Source organism: Solenopsis invicta, chromosome 8 (genome assembly GCF_016802725.1).
Source record: "Solenopsis invicta isolate M01_SB chromosome 8, UNIL_Sinv_3.0, whole genome shotgun sequence".
NCBI classification, from domain to species: Eukaryota; Metazoa; Arthropoda; class Insecta; order Hymenoptera; family Formicidae; genus Solenopsis; species Solenopsis invicta.
Window position 1 is genome coordinate 1406812 of NC_052671.1, and position 15864 is coordinate 1422675.

Below are 15864 nucleotides of genomic sequence, written 5' to 3' on the forward strand. Positions count from 1 at the left end.
AATATACATGATGATTATAATGTTAAAAATATAAAGTATATGATGAATGATATATTGCAAGCAAAAATAGCAAAAACGAGACATATAGTACAACCATTTTAAACCGTATGATACCAACGCGTCCGTCCGTATAGGATTACCCCTTTTGCTTTCTGCTCTTCTTCACGCTTGTACCAAGCTTCTCTTTTACACTATATGTCGCTAACCTCATACCTGCGCAGCCAGTAAATCAGAAACGCAGCGAAGCGTCTTTCGTTCCCGTCGCGTCGCGGTACCGCGAATCATCCCTCTATACTATACTCGCTATCTGGAAAGGTAGACAGGATAAATATATGGAACTTAATTCAGAAAAGGAAATAACATCCTGACACATTTTACAAACGCGTAAAAATAGATACTACCTAAATTAAATACGCGAATTCACATTTTATTCATTTGATTCAGATTTGTATTGAAGATTGAAACAATAAATAAAAAAATTGTTTTTCCTTAAAGAATAAGGAACAAGTATAATAAATTAAATCGTACCTATATTAATGGATTAATAAAAGTTTTAGTATATAGAGATAAAAAATTTTCTGCATTCTAGTGTATATTAAATGTGATTATTCCCGATTTAAATATGACGATTTATGGACATTAATATCAAATTGATATCGTTAGCCTTTATAAACATTGGCATCATATAATGAGAAAAGTGATTGAGAAAAAATAATCCTGTTACCTAATTCCTCGTAATCGTGCATGGAGCTTTCTTACTACAATGAAAGACGATAAGCTTAATCCTTTGTCGGTGACCCTCGTCAAATCGAAGGGTTTGTGGCTCATTAAATATTCGTAGGGTCCTGATACCGTATCGAAATGTCTCGGATTGTTGTATGTAACTGTTGTATGTACATCGGATATAATAATAAGCATTTAGCGAAACTTCAGTGATTTTGCTGCAATCGAGACCACCTAGCTTCCACGTTTTATCGTTTTACGATCGCCATCGTGTTCCCTGATAGAACGATGAGAGGATCGCGTGCGTGACGAAACGAAAAACCGGAAAGCCGGACCAGGTCGACTATTATACGAGATGACTCTCTTATCTCTTCAGGTAACCAAGCGACCTGTCATGCTTTTCCTACCAAGTCACCTGTGTGCGTTCTCCCGCCTTCGCTAACAAAATCGGTTGCCGGATCCGAAGCATCCGGGAGAAGTTTAAGATCTTAATCCGTGATAATATGGGAGCATCGTATTTAGTAGGACATTTATTTTCACATTCCACATGTTCGAAGTTAACCGTCTAATATGAGTGTGGGACGACCCCGATATATCACAGCTTCTTTGAAAGATTCGAAGGTTGGATAATTGCAAATTAGAGTGTCAAGAGTGGTCCATTGAGCACTACATTGATCGATCGATGAACCGCTTGCAGCAATCCACCTTTCAATTGTTGAAGAATGATCAGAGCGCAGCTTTAATAATTATTAAACAATTGAGTAATCGTGGTTAAGTGGACTTTTGTAGCTTCGCGAGATATCTTTCACGAACAATTCACTAATGCGTGAAGCAAACATACCTTTCTCCACATGATCCGTCTTCGCATTCGACTTCCCGCGGCTAAGATCGTCGATTCACGCGTTCACGACTTACGCACACCATCGTCTCCCGACGCATACTCCCGCGCGCACGGCAGGCCTCTTCCCGCGCCAGCTATCAGCTAATTAACATTACTGGCCAGCACGAGTAACAAGCAGGCTGGCAATTACGCGCACCGGACGCGATCGTCGCGGCCGGAGCGTCCTTATCGGTCCCGCGTCGTTGTCAACCGCGAAAAACCGACAGGCGGCTGTCGGCAAACTGTGCAAACGGTGCCAATTACGTGTACACAGGTGTCAATTTGTCGGTGTCTCTCGTCACGCTTTCGTATCGCGAGCAAGCGCGATCGAGGAATCTCTCTGGGTAAGAATCGCCGAGCGAATTTCGAGCCAGCATTTAGGTGATTCACATCGCGATGCAGCCGCGTGACGACGGTAATTAGTCCTCGTGCACACGCTGATATAACGGACCTGCAGCCGACTACGCAGCGTATTCTGGAACGGCGTGGTTGCCGACCGAAATCCAGGAAGTGTAGGAGCTTCTAATAAAACGCTTATCCGTCGCGATCTTTGCGCGATGCTGATTTAAGGCGAGTAATCGGGAGCTGAGTGCGATCGAGAGATTTAGCGATTCATAATTTTCATACGCAGCTCTTACTGGATGAGAAGACACGTTCTTCGAGTGATTGTCTGCGGAATAATCGCTGTTCCATCTCTCTTTACTCCGGTATGCAGTGCGCAATCGTAAAGTTATATAGTCGAAAATATAAAATTCCTCGTGTGCACAATTAACAATTCTCAACAACTTCCCGATGACCTTAAATGTAGATCGTTGCTTCGCATCCGTGACACGTGCGTAAATCTAATGCACGCCAGTTTCACTGTACTTAACATTACGCGTTCGACTTGTGAAACACGTTTGACTTGACATTTGCGTTTCTCGGCGCAACAATTGTACCGTTCAAATTTGGCGCGCGTTCTCTTCTTTCACTTCTCTTCCACGTGAAGATATCGTTCGTGTTGCGTGATTTACAAAATCAACGACGGATCTTTCGTATACGTGTGCGCGTGCAAAAAGGAGAGAAGATCATTGGGTATATCTAATTGCACTTTTTGTTTTCGGAGCAACAACGACTGCGATTCCCGATGAACTTTCACCGTGTTAACACGCAAAGACTCTTCGCGCTCTCGATCGCTGCGACAGATGACAGCGAAATGCACGCGTCTCGAATGCTCGCGTACGCACGATACGGCCCGCACGAGTCGACGTGTGTCAGGGCCTTCGACTCCGCAGAAGCACAGACAGAAACGAAAGACTACACAACATGACTAACGCGGCATCGAGAAGCGAACAGCAGACGTGAACTATGCGTGTGCGTGTTCACGTGCACGCGTGTCGGGGAGAGGGGAGATGAGAATGGAGGAACCGACAGAGAAGGCGAGCGAGAGAGAGAGAGAGGGGAGAGAGAGAGAGAGAAAGAGAAAAAAAGAGGGACAGAACGGCGACGGAACGCTGGGATATCCACCACGCGTTAACCAATTCCGCGAGCATCGCGCGTGCGTGTGCGCGCGAGTACGGGCGGACGTGAATGTGTGCAGAGAAGCGTATCCTCCCGTCGAGCGTGGAACGGACGAAAGCGTCGAGCTGTCAGCGCACCCCACCCCGAAAGCCCCTTTGAAACCAACCCCACCCATCGTGACGAAACCCCCGCCTTCCCTCTCCGTGTCGCAGGCTCTTTCCCTTGACTAGTCGTTTCTCCATCCCTCTTCGGACAATCCCCCCCTAACTGTGACAACATCGAGGAACTGTGTGCCTTGCACGAAAGCGAAAGTAACACGAGCGCGTATCGACGCAAATGGAAATTACCTTAAAGAAAATATCACTAGAAATAAAACCATAAGTTGTATCGCTTCGAGATTCTTCGTTATTCTTGTTAAAATTGAGTACTCGTCTTAATTCGCGCGATTTTGGAATCAAAAAAAGGAAAGGAATAAAGAGTGGAAAGGAAATGGAAAGAAAAGGGAGAAGAAGAAATGTCTGAGAGAACGAAAATACGAGAAGTACATACATACGAATGTCAGAAAAGCAACTTGGTCCCTTTCGTTTCCACCGACGCGGACGAATCATAATTCTTATTTACCACCGGCTCGAAATCATCCCCTCTGCGGTGCTCTTTCCGGTCTTCGGCTCCAGTTTTGTCCATTTCCTTTCCGACCACCCCACTTTCGCAACGAAGCGTGAACACCCATCGGAGCAACCGTAGTAACAAGAAGATACTTTATAGCAACGTAAAATTGTTGCTTTTAAATTATTGCACTAAAATGAAATTTTGCAATAGGGTTAAATCATAAAAGATATTATACTTTTAAAAATATATCCTCTTTATATTCGCATTTCTTTAGTTTTATTTCCCCTGCTATCGACGCGTGACCAAGTTCCAGCTTCTTGAAACGCAAGAATGTCAGCCGGTCGAAGGGCCGGCTCTATAATAGCTAGGAACAGGTATCGCGATGAAACGCGCGTGTGTATGCCCGTGAATGAAAAAGGATATGTGAACCAACACATTCGCATCGAGGGTTTATCATTGACGACCAATGAACAGCCCGCCATTGTCCGAAGCTGACATCCAGAGGCTGACATTTTGGTGAGCGAGGAAGAATGTGACTTTACTAACATGGCCGTCACTTTTGACCTTATGTGCGAGACGTCTAGACATTACATCCAACATAATCCAACAACTTATTCTTTATGTTAATACCAAACAGATGTAATTAATCTTGATGCAAATATTGCAATTCTAAATATTGGAACAGATATACGTATACATATACATATACATATAATTTATTATTTTTTATTTCATATGTATGTATATGTATAAAATAAAAAATTGTAATTTAATTAATTTTTATAATAAAGAAAAATATAATCCAGAAATTCGATACTTCAATTAAAGTTAATTTTGAGATTTTTTATGTAATTTTATAAGAATATAATTATACAAATGCTGTCAAAGATGAGCATTCAAGTAATTCTGCTACATTAAAGAGAATTATCATTTTAATACAAAAAATAAAGCACCGCGTTTCTTTCATAATTTATTTGTTACGTCTATTAATAGAAATCTTTCGAATCGTTCCCAGATTTGTCCGAGATCCTACGAGGGTGGAAATTTTTTTTCGAAGAAAATGGAGTTGGCCTGCGTCCGAGCGGCGAAGTGATGACTTTATCCAATCGACTCCATTTCTCATCCGCATTCGTTCTCTACCCGCAGGCTGACCCGCAGTCCCAACCAGAGAAGAGAAGGAACCGGGTGAGGGAGAGAAGCGCCCATGACTTATGATCGCCATTACGGTACCGATAATTATATGCTGTTCCGTAGCCGCTCCCTCCTGTACGTTGTACGAGAGGAACGAGAGGTACCGTAGATGATATCCTGCCTGCCGACGAACTTCGAACAGCCGACCTCTAACGTAACCGCACGCACATCAACCATACGCTCCTTCTGACTCGTTGATCGACCCGATCGATACGTTCCGGTATTTCAGAAGAGTTGGAAAATAATTGCCCTTTGATCGAGGGTCGAGCGTTAATATGTGCAATCTCTTTGTTCCTCGCGCTGGTGAGTCTCTAAAGATACTTCGGTGTTTTATCAAGTTTTATAATCGATTTCGCTAATTAATATCAATAATTAAATAATTGTAAAAGACTCAATCCTGTTCGTGTAAATTGTTGCAAAAAGTTTATAGGTTAATGTACGTTAAAAATATAATCAATAACAAATTTAAAAAGAAATTGATTTTAATATATTAATGTAATATATCATTGTAGTAAATTAAGAAGAATAATGAAGAATTTTCTAATCCAATAAAATGTGCAACCGATCAACGAGAAATCTTAGAAATAAATGATTTATAATTACACGCGAACACGTAGAGTAAGCAGAAGCACCCTTGTTGGAAATGGTGGTCGTATATATCGAAGAAAGGACGTCGTAGTGTATCCTTACGACTCCCTAAGGCCCACTTATTACGCTGATTCTCTTACGAAGCACAATCATCTAATGTAAGTATTTTGGTCATTATCGTATCAAATTGATTCGATTAATAATAGAATACACTAGGGATATTCCACGAAAAACTCTTGATCTCCACAGAAAAACTTTTCGATAATAGTCGTGTGTTTAATTTTTGTAAGAAACATAATTAAAAATCACTCTCGACATTTTTTAAATAATTATTGATAACGACGTTACGTAATGTATAATTTTTATATTGTTTCATATGTATATATTGCATTTGATGAGAAAACAATAATTCTAATCAAGCTTTTAATAATTAATGCGTAATACGTTAAAATAAATACATTCGCAATAATCACATATTTAAAGGGTGTTACAGAGAAATCTGCAATATAATTTTTAATGCAGATTGCACCTCGTTAGAGGAACATAATTGTCGAATCATATTTCGGTCGGCAATTGAGATCGCGTAACTTATTGAGACATCGGTGTGTTTAATGTGCCGTTACGTCACGCTTCGTGACTTTTGTAGTAACAAATCGGGATGGCATTGTGCCCGTGCATGAGTTTCCACCATGGTACTACAGCCCACATGCGTGCGAATACCATTAGCATAACCAACAAGCTCAACACGGCGCCCCGCGCAGGATCCAGACGCGCCGAACACAGAACGTTGTTAGCTACATGTGTAAAGTTCGGGAGGGGAGAAGAGATGCGTGAGGAACGGCAACGAATTCATGAGAACACACCAGGTGTATTCCACCAGTTCTTGATCTTCTGAGAGAGCCACGTGCTCTGACATATTCTTAACCCGAGAGTACTCGCACTTTTGCCATACTTCTTCATTTTTCATTTATATTTTTCAATTTGTTGACATGCTCACATTTCCTCCTTCTTCGATACAAATGTAAAAGCCGCGCTTCTTTCTATTTATATAATCGGTTTACATAATAAGTGTCAAGTTATTAAATATTTACTGTCCTAATTGTTAATTTGTTCACGTAATTTCTGTATCTTGATCACTGTGCAGTAAAGTTATGCAATTCAATTTTATATATGTAGAATATAACTAATTTTTAGAATAAAGTGTAGTATTGTTGGATCATACAGCGGTACTATTTTTAATAATTTTATCATTGTTGAAAAAGTTGAAAAAATATAATCGAAAATTACAATACATATTTGTTGCAATAAATTAAATTTTTTCGACTTTATCACAATTATCAAAAATAATATATCACTGTATATTGCAACATATATAAATACAAAAACGCGTTTCACTCAAGATAAGAGCATTAGTGCTAAAATTATAATAACATGTTAGGATAATTAATTTAAATGGCATGCTGCAATTTGCATTCACATTACTTAAATGAAACCGACTACGAATGCGATGGTAATTAATAAATAGCGATAGGAAGTAATGGGTTACAATAAGTAACTCATTACTCGTTATTTTTTTATACTTTTTTATACAATTTGATAATAATATTACAATTTTTCTATAATACTAATGGTAAGGCCTGAGTTGGAATAAGTCACTTTTCGTTACCATTATGAATTACTCATTGAAAGATATTAAATTGTACTCTTTACTCGTTACGTAACGAGTCAGAATAACGCATTACATTTACGTTATTTTTGCTCATTATTTAACGAATCAATTAACTTGTTAAAAATGACTGTCCCTCAATCCTAGCGTTACTATTACCGTTATGAAAAATTATAACGTCATTACCAAATCGTTATTATAAAAAATAAAAAAAAGTAACGACTTCCTATGGTCGTTGACAGCAAATACATATTTAATGTTTCTATTGTTCTACGATGGTGAATAACACTGATAACTAAGTTTGAGAACTAATTGAGTTTCCTTGGAATAGAGAGATATCACTTTCTAACATAGACAGTTTCTTCATTCCAGACGATGTTATTATGTAACGGGAGCGCACATCCCCTTTATTGTTTACGAGCGTGAGCTTCTTAAATTCGTGTTATTTTCGTCCGATGTCGCAAGATGAATGGCGTGCGGGTTTTCTGGCAACAACGGCGCATCCGAGAAGAAACTAGAGTAGAGAAATCGAGAAAGGAGATGAAGCGACGGAAGCAAGGATATGAGGGGAGACTTTATCCTTCGCTCTCCCTTCCCTTTCTCCTCTACCAAGAAAAAGTTAGGAGTTGTTCTTGAAGAACGTCGTTCGAGACGATGAGCGGCACGTCGCTACCATCTCGCCCCCGTATGTCGCCCCCCTCCTTCCCAACCCTCTTTTGTTCCCGCTGTCGTCTCTTTTTTTACCGCGCGTTCCACGCGACGCCTTCGGGGCGCCGTATCTTGTTATCCGCGTGATATATGGTTCACTAATTGCACTACGGCGAATAGCGACCGAGTTGCGACGAAATCGATCACATAACTATTCGCGTACACTTGCTCACAGTGATTAAAATTTGCTCGAAAATTGTTTCATAAATCGCACTTAATACGAACGTTTATAATAATAGACTCACGCGCGCCAACTGACAAGTTAATTAGTTTTTTCGTCCGAATTTATATCTGAGATCGAATTTGTTATTATAAAAATAGGCAATGATTTTTTAGTTAAAAACGTCTTCTATAAATTGTGAGGAATGTTGACATCCTTCGCCGTTATGGTTTTGGTTTTGCGTCCGGCAACGTGATCCCCCTCTCCCTGTTGGCCCTACTTCCTTAGTCCGTCCGTCGGCATTCGTGATTTATCGCAACGGAAAATAGAAGAAATAACAAGGGATGTCGGCTGCGTTATACGCTTCGCTCTCTATCCCAGAATAAAAATGTACTTTGGACTCGCAAATCCGCTATAACTACACGGTTTTTGAACATAGAATCAAACATTTGCTTCGGGAAGTTAAAAATATTTCTCGATGGCTAAAAACGTGTTTAGCTTTATCCTTTCAAATATTTCATCTTTTTCCTTTCCTTAGAAATTTTGAAAAAATATGGTGCTTACAAAAGATTGTAAAAAAATTAAAAACATACATATATATGTATATATAATAGGATATAACAAAGTTTTTTTTAACGAAAATTGTATAATTTAATTTTTGTAGAATCCATAATAATATTTTTTACATAAAATTATTTCTTAAAAGGCACTTGTTAACAATATTCTTTTGCAAAACTTTCAAACAACAGAAAATAAATTCCATCTTTAATCAAAATAAAATGTTAAAAATATTAATTGTTTGATTTTATACACAGATGTAACAATATTCACCAGTATGTAAATTTTATAAATGCAGTTACATTAACTTTTATAATTTTCAACAGTTTTCTGGGCATTATTTTATCGACCAATTATCTTGTTAGTCATTAGTTTACGGAAATATATATATACATGTATGTATATATACATATACACACAAAATTTATGCTCTTAATCCCATCGAACGTAATACCAGGAAGTGAAATGAGAAGCGAGGTCAAGGGATAGGTAGAAACTTGTTCTTTCGTCGTATTATCTTTCTTTGTATGCCTGCTTGTCCGAAGCAAATCGAGAAAACTTTGCGTCATTGTGAATCGAAAAAAGAAAGTTAAAAATCTCATGAAGGTATTACCGGTTACGTCAACGTTACAAGTATCTCTTTTCTCTATTTCCTTTTTCTTAGCTCTCTAACCGAGGCATCGTATATAATATCAAAATTTATGGCTTAGGCTAGGTATTCGTACAGGTCGCCCGAGCTTTCTTTTTCTCGTGTCTTCTTCCTTTTACAATTTGTTCTTTGACCTTTTACGGATATTCTCGTGATTATTTCATGTTGTTTTGAAATATTACACATATTTTATCCTAATAGCGAATTATCTAATCGCTATTCAAGTAGATAATGCATTTCCTGGAAGATAGAAAGTTATTTGTGTTTTAAGCGACTGATCAACACGTTGCGGAAGTTATCTCAATACAAGTGGTTCGTCTCACCCGACCGTTCGTCGATATCGAAAGTTAAACCGTGCTTATTAATAACAGACTCATGAGAGCGGCCACACATGCGGAGTAGTTTGCGTGCTGCGGTAATCAGTATAATGATCAGCGGCCGAATTGACGTATCGCCAGGATAATATATATGACGGCATATGGCGGCAGATGCATTGCGCAGCGTGACGTGCTCTAACGCGTCATTGATAGCCCTCCGCTCCTCTCTCTCCTCTATTCCCTTCGCCCCTCTCCTCCTGTCACTCTGCCACCCTCCATCAAATTTTCCTATCACCCCAGACTACTCCCTTCATTTCCTGCCTCGACGATCCCCCTGCCTGCCTCCTGCCTGCCTGCCTGCCTGACTGCCTGCCCCTGTACTGGCTGCCTCTTCCTCCTCCCTTCAGTCGCGGACGGAAGGGACGTAATATGAGTGAGGGGGACCACGGCCAACCAGCGTCGTTGCTTTTAGGGATAAGAATTCTATCGGTTTCGTACCCCAAGCCTTTTTTTCACGTTAATGTTAACGAGAGAAATGTCGCAACGTCGGCAATTGAAAATATAGAGAAAAATGCATTAACATCGTGCATTAGTTATTGATGTTATTTTTTCTTGGACCAATACACATGACCGATTGAAAATAAAAAGTAGGTGAAATTTACATAATAAAATTAATTATTTATGCCTTTCTCATGAAACAGATATAAGCGTCATAAATATCTTTAAAATTTTCAATAAAAATTTTTTTTAATAATTTTTTAAAAATGCATTATTTGTATACGTTATATTTCGTCATAAAGAGTAGATAATTTTGATAGAAATAATTAATATAAATGTATAAAAAAATTGGTAAGTTTAAATTTGTATCTATCTGTGAACACTTGGAAAGTAAAGAGAGAAAGTAAAGTTAATAAATTATAACATATCGACATATCGTAATAGTATTAAAAAGCTATCGTGGAAGCCTCCTTGTTTAGGCCGATTAAAAGATGAAAGAAAATATCCTAGACTTTTTTTAAGAAATTTTTCACGTGCTACGTCTTTAGGGTATTTGATCGGCACGTCGATAAAATTTGTTGACGTACGAGAAAAACGAAATTGCAACGCATTGTAGAATGTCAGGACTAAATGGTTAAAAGACCACCGGTAACCGGGCCGCTGTAAGAAGCTGGATAAATTACACTTAATATTGGAATCTGTACTTTTTGCATCAACCGCACAAGCCGCCTTGAAATCTACTGCATCATCAATTACAATTAAGAGCGGTTAGCGAATTGCCAAACGTTTCAAACACGCGGTACGGATATATTCCACGCTTCATGTATAACTTGAGCTCATGTAAGAGCTTTCGCAGAAAATGTAATTCTACATCGTTAAACTTGCTAGAAATCTAATCTTCGACCAATACTAAACCTTACTAATTGCTTCAATGCATTTTATGTGACGTAATAGATAAAAATTGGTTGTTACCGGTGCATTTTCGTTTTAGTAAATATTATATAAAAATTACATCAATAAAGGCATATTTCATATAGGTCACTGCACCAGTCAATGAACAAATTAAAAATTGAACCACGCAATTAATAAACATATAAATGAAATTTTAATATAATTACATTTTTTAATAAAAAAATGTTATCTTAATAAAATCTTTATAAAAATTAGATCATAAAAAATGCAATTAATTCGCAATTTATTATTTTGAAGTCTTATTATTTATATACTTTTCTAAAATAGTCATTCACTGGTAATTGTTCAGCGACTGGTGCAGTGACCCTAATTGGATATTTTTATATAATTGAGTAATGTCTCTTTCTTTACAATGTAATTTTAAAATCAAAATTAATCATGCTCTTGAAAAAAAAGTTGATAAACTTGTTTCAATAAACTGATTACTGATCAGTAACTGATGATATTTTATCAGTTAACTGACGAAATATAATCAGTTACTGATCGGTAATCAGTTTATTGAAACAAGTTATCAACTTATTTTCAAGGGTGTACTTATCAATATACGTTTGACATCATATATCCTAAAGATATAATATTTTCTCTTCTATTTTCTCTCCTAATCTAATACAAAATGATTTAATGAAAAGAGAGTCAAGATTTCACTCCGCAGGAAAAACTGCGATAGACATTGCTTTGTCGATTGCCTATGTGTTTTATCAATAGTATGCAAATTTTGATGAATAAGCGAAAAGTGAATAACGAATTGTGGCAGGATCATTGATCGACCGTTATAAGTTTTATGATGGGACACTCAAAGCATTTTACAGACTATGATTCGGCGTTAATTGAAACGTCACCGTTATTTCCGCGTATATTGCGATTTGCTGTAATTCTGTCACTTGCCAAACGTACGTTTCATAGGAAATTAATACTTCTTAACGGAGTAATAAGTTAGACCCAAACGTTTATACCCAAATGTTTATATCCAAGCATTTTCGATTTTGAATTGTTGAATTGCACAGAATTGTTGTATCTCAACAATTAATGTTAAATGTGTTCCCTAATAGAACATAATTAGAAATTGCGCCGTGCGCCGTCTATCTATTAAATTTCACTTAAATTCAATTCATACTTAAATAAAATCGTTTCCTATACGATGAAATATATCATCGTCAATGTTTAATAACGATTCAAGATATAATTATAGCCATTTGACCATCCGCTCACCTCCGTCGCTTCTTTTTCCGTCGCCTCCGTCGGCGAGGTCGCCTTCTAGCTTCCCCCCTGTTCAAGGGGGTAGTTGTTCTCCCCTGTAGTTTCAGGGCCGTTGCTGCTACGCTAAACTCGACTTCTTTCCCTGCTTCGCTTCTTCCCTGCACCGGGGGCCTTGTCTCCGCCCCGGCGCTGGGCCCCGTCGTGGCTGGTACTTCCTTTTACACACCACCTTCCCGGGAGTCTTTGTCCACGAAGAGCGAACAGATTCGCCAACAGTCACCGAGCCAGGTACGACAGGAAACTGCGTGGGATCAGAAAAACCCAACACCGTCGACGAACCATGTGTCCTTCGAGCAGACTCACTGTCTATTGGATAGAGTAACCATGTGAGTCCATTCACCATCACCCTTTCCTCACTTTGCCTTCGCGATACCTTCACACACACAATCCTACAAACTGGAGCAGTCGCACAAAATACTTGGAACGCTTAAGGTACTTGGTACTCCGGCTTGATTCGAATGATACTGCTTCGAGAGAGAGAGAGTGAGAGTGAGAGAGAGAGATTCCGTGCGTAGTCAGATTGTCTTAAGAAGATATTGTTAAATCGCAATAATTTATGAGCTGACGGAGTGGCTTGCTGATGAATAACAATAAAAAATAAGCGAGCAACCGACTTAGCGCAACATAAGGCGGATCAGGTCATTCAAAAGTATCCTCGTCCAAGTTGACTCCTTTACCTGGATGAAATTGTTTGTGGCAAAAGCTTGAGTTACTGGTTAGACTTCTTCAAGACATAACGAGGATAATGCTCGCGCGAGGTCGATGAACAGTGCACTGTACTTAATAAGCTGCAACTTAACATTGACTTACAAGATTTATAATTTCCAAGATCTACAGTGTGAAACGTAGTCTGGAATTGGCTTCTTTGGGACGAACTTTGTTTTCCAAATTATTAATTTCCTCGCTCTTTCTTATCGTTGAAGAGATCAGTTATGAAGTAATACGAATGGTCAATAGACGAGAATATTTCTATCTGCGAGGAGCTTTTCACGATGTCACACTTTCCTTTAGTCGTTTAACAATTTGATTCAGCTCGCGCTAAAGCACAATGATCCTGGAAGCTTTCTCGAGGGAGTACCAAGGAAATAAATATCGACCCTTCGGAGTCTGTGTTAACTGGAAGTTGATCGTCGTGCCGATTCGTCGTCGCGTTGATTCGCCAGCGCAGGTCCTCCGGATTCGTAGTCGCACTTGAAGGCGTACCGCACGTGTGTCGTGTCGCACGAAAGACCGTAATTTCGGGAGGTATCATTCGTCACCGAGCGTACTCCGAGCGTAGCATCCCGTCCGCGATTGACAGTCGTTACCGGGGCTCGGTGCGTGTCGGCCAGCGTCGGGACGGCTCTCGGCTCGCCGATACCCATGGAAAACCGCGGACGATGCCGCGGTGATGTATATCTTAAGCGAGAGATGCGACGACTCTGATCCGCGAATTCCGCCCGCTCGGTTTCGCAGCCTCCGACCGGCGGGACCGGAGCGCCGCGACGCGAAGCGCCCTGTGCACATGCGTTAAGCTTCACTCCCCCGATACACCCGTTTCCCTCTTGGCCTACCGCCTGCTCTCGCTTCTCTTGACGCCCCCGTGATCCAGCATCGGTGGTGGTTGTGTACAGCACGAGAGTCGTCCCTTCTCCCCTGCATCCGTCTTCGGGACACGGGGAGACTCGAGGGGCACCGCGGGACACTCTCAAGGCGTCTACTATATGTATACACTGTCACGCCGTTTCTCTTTGCGTCAACAAGGACAGCAGATTGCGTCTCATTGGCATCCTTCGTTGCTCGTTGACACGCGTCGCTCAATTGCTGATTAAATTTTTATCATATTAATCGAATAGAATACAAAATTCTTCAATGTTTTCGCATTTTTTGTGTTTGGAACGAGCGAGTTGTGTCCTGAAGTAGAATGGTGACAGTATACTTGAGATAAATTAATGGAACTAACGATGACAACCAATGTGTGTGCGTATTAAAATTGGGACATGGTATATATTTCGTCATCTATCTTCATATTGTAGGATGATATACGATCATTGTTTTCGTCAAAGCATTGAATTACATTTAATCATTTAATTTATTGTAGATGTATACGGTTGAGGGTGAGCCAACTCGAAAAACTATATCTATCACGAATCTATTTCTTCGTTCAACTAATTTTAATTCCCAGAAATGCTTAAAATAGCATCGCTGACGCTAACGAAACCGCCGTGCTCGCGCGCATCGCATCCACGTGCCACTCATTCAAGCTTTCATCAACCGCAAGTGTACGCGATTCGAATTGAATGCCGAGCTTTCGAGCCTCGGAACGTGCACGGCCTACAGCGTCGAAGGCCGCGGAGAAAATTGCAGAAAATCCTAAGTCCGTCCCGACTCCCGAGCCGTAGAAAGCGGCTGACGGATTCGACCGTCAATCTTTCAACGGTAGTCGTAATCCTATCAGACGACTACCAGAATCGTGTAACTCGGATAGAACGTTCAAATACTTTTTTCCAACAGGCTGATGCGTCTTAGTCATAGCATAGAAACATACACCAGTTTGATTACGCTTATATGTAGTAACATTAATATTTATTATTATCAAAACGTATATGTTTATTATTACACTGAGAAAGAAATTGTTAAAAGTTAAAATGTTTAGTCGGATGCGCTCAACTAAATATTGAGTTAATTAAGTTAATTTTTGATTAAAAAATGGCTGACATGAATAAACTATACCATTCTGGTATAGTGCAATTAAATAATTGTTGAAACAACTCGATGTTTAGTTGAAGTTTTGGAACTAAATATTAAAGTCTTTAACAAGTTTTTTTCTCATCAGTATATCAAAATTATGCACATGAAATTGTTTTTCTTCTGAAATGTTCAAATTGATATTCTGAAAATAATACCGGTTTTTTGTTTGAAAACAAATTACGAAAACATGAGAGTAGTTCGTAAATGAGGACAACAAATCCGACTGAGATCTGACGAATCTAATTATTCAATTATGACTTATTACGAAACATAGAGTAATTGGTGATGTTACGCGGTCTGCGATAAAATATACGGAACATAAACCACGCATACAGGCAGTACATTTCATATAAATATCTCATAATTTATTATAAATATTAATTACAGTGCTTTGTTTCCGTCAAAATGTCATTTATTAGCATACGTCAAAATTTTATTAGCATACGTTTTTCCCAAAATATTAATCATTTATTTATTAATAAGTTTAAAAACTTGTATTATCATCATCACAATGTGTATATGTAATCGTAGAATCAAACAGCCACGCGTATACTACTGTTAAATAAAAAAAAGTATTTGATTGATTTGTTTACGATTAAATTTAAAATTTAAAATTGATTATGTATCTTGTGAATACTTATATGCCAACATTTTTTTTCACATTCCCAAACAAGAACTGTGTTTAAAAAAACAATGTGACTTTATGACGTATGTAAGAAAGCGTATTTTCGGAACGTAATGTTGCAAGTTTAACTCACTGCGAGAGATTTAAGGGACATCGAAAGCGCTAAATTTTCGGACAAGTGCGGTAATCGTCTTGCGAATCGCAAGAAATTAACGAGACACTAAGTTGTAGAG

At 38.9% G+C, this 15864-nt stretch overlaps 1 protein-coding gene and 1 long non-coding RNA gene across 7 annotated transcripts in view; one reads left to right on the forward strand and one right to left on the reverse strand.

The window, feature by feature from the left end:
* The window catches only part of LOC105192849 (homeotic protein antennapedia), a 107397-nt gene that overhangs the window by 28757 nt on the left and 62776 nt on the right, over positions 1-15864 (reverse strand). Inside the window, exon 1 of one of the 6 annotated variants that reach the window (XM_026134239.2) lies at positions 12229-14828. The exons of 4 other annotated variants lie outside the window; for them this stretch is intronic. The gene's annotated coding sequence lies outside the window, so the exon portion shown is untranslated. Of the gene's footprint in view, positions 1-1564; positions 1667-12228; positions 14829-15864 lie in introns of those variants that run through there. One more of the 6 variants, XM_011157108.3, reaches the window with a different exon arrangement.
* On the forward strand, positions 3037-5297 carry LOC120358603. The gene is made up of 3 exons (XR_005575488.1): positions 3037-4228; positions 4728-4897; positions 4967-5297. It is a non-coding gene; the product is annotated as an uncharacterized LOC120358603 (long non-coding RNA).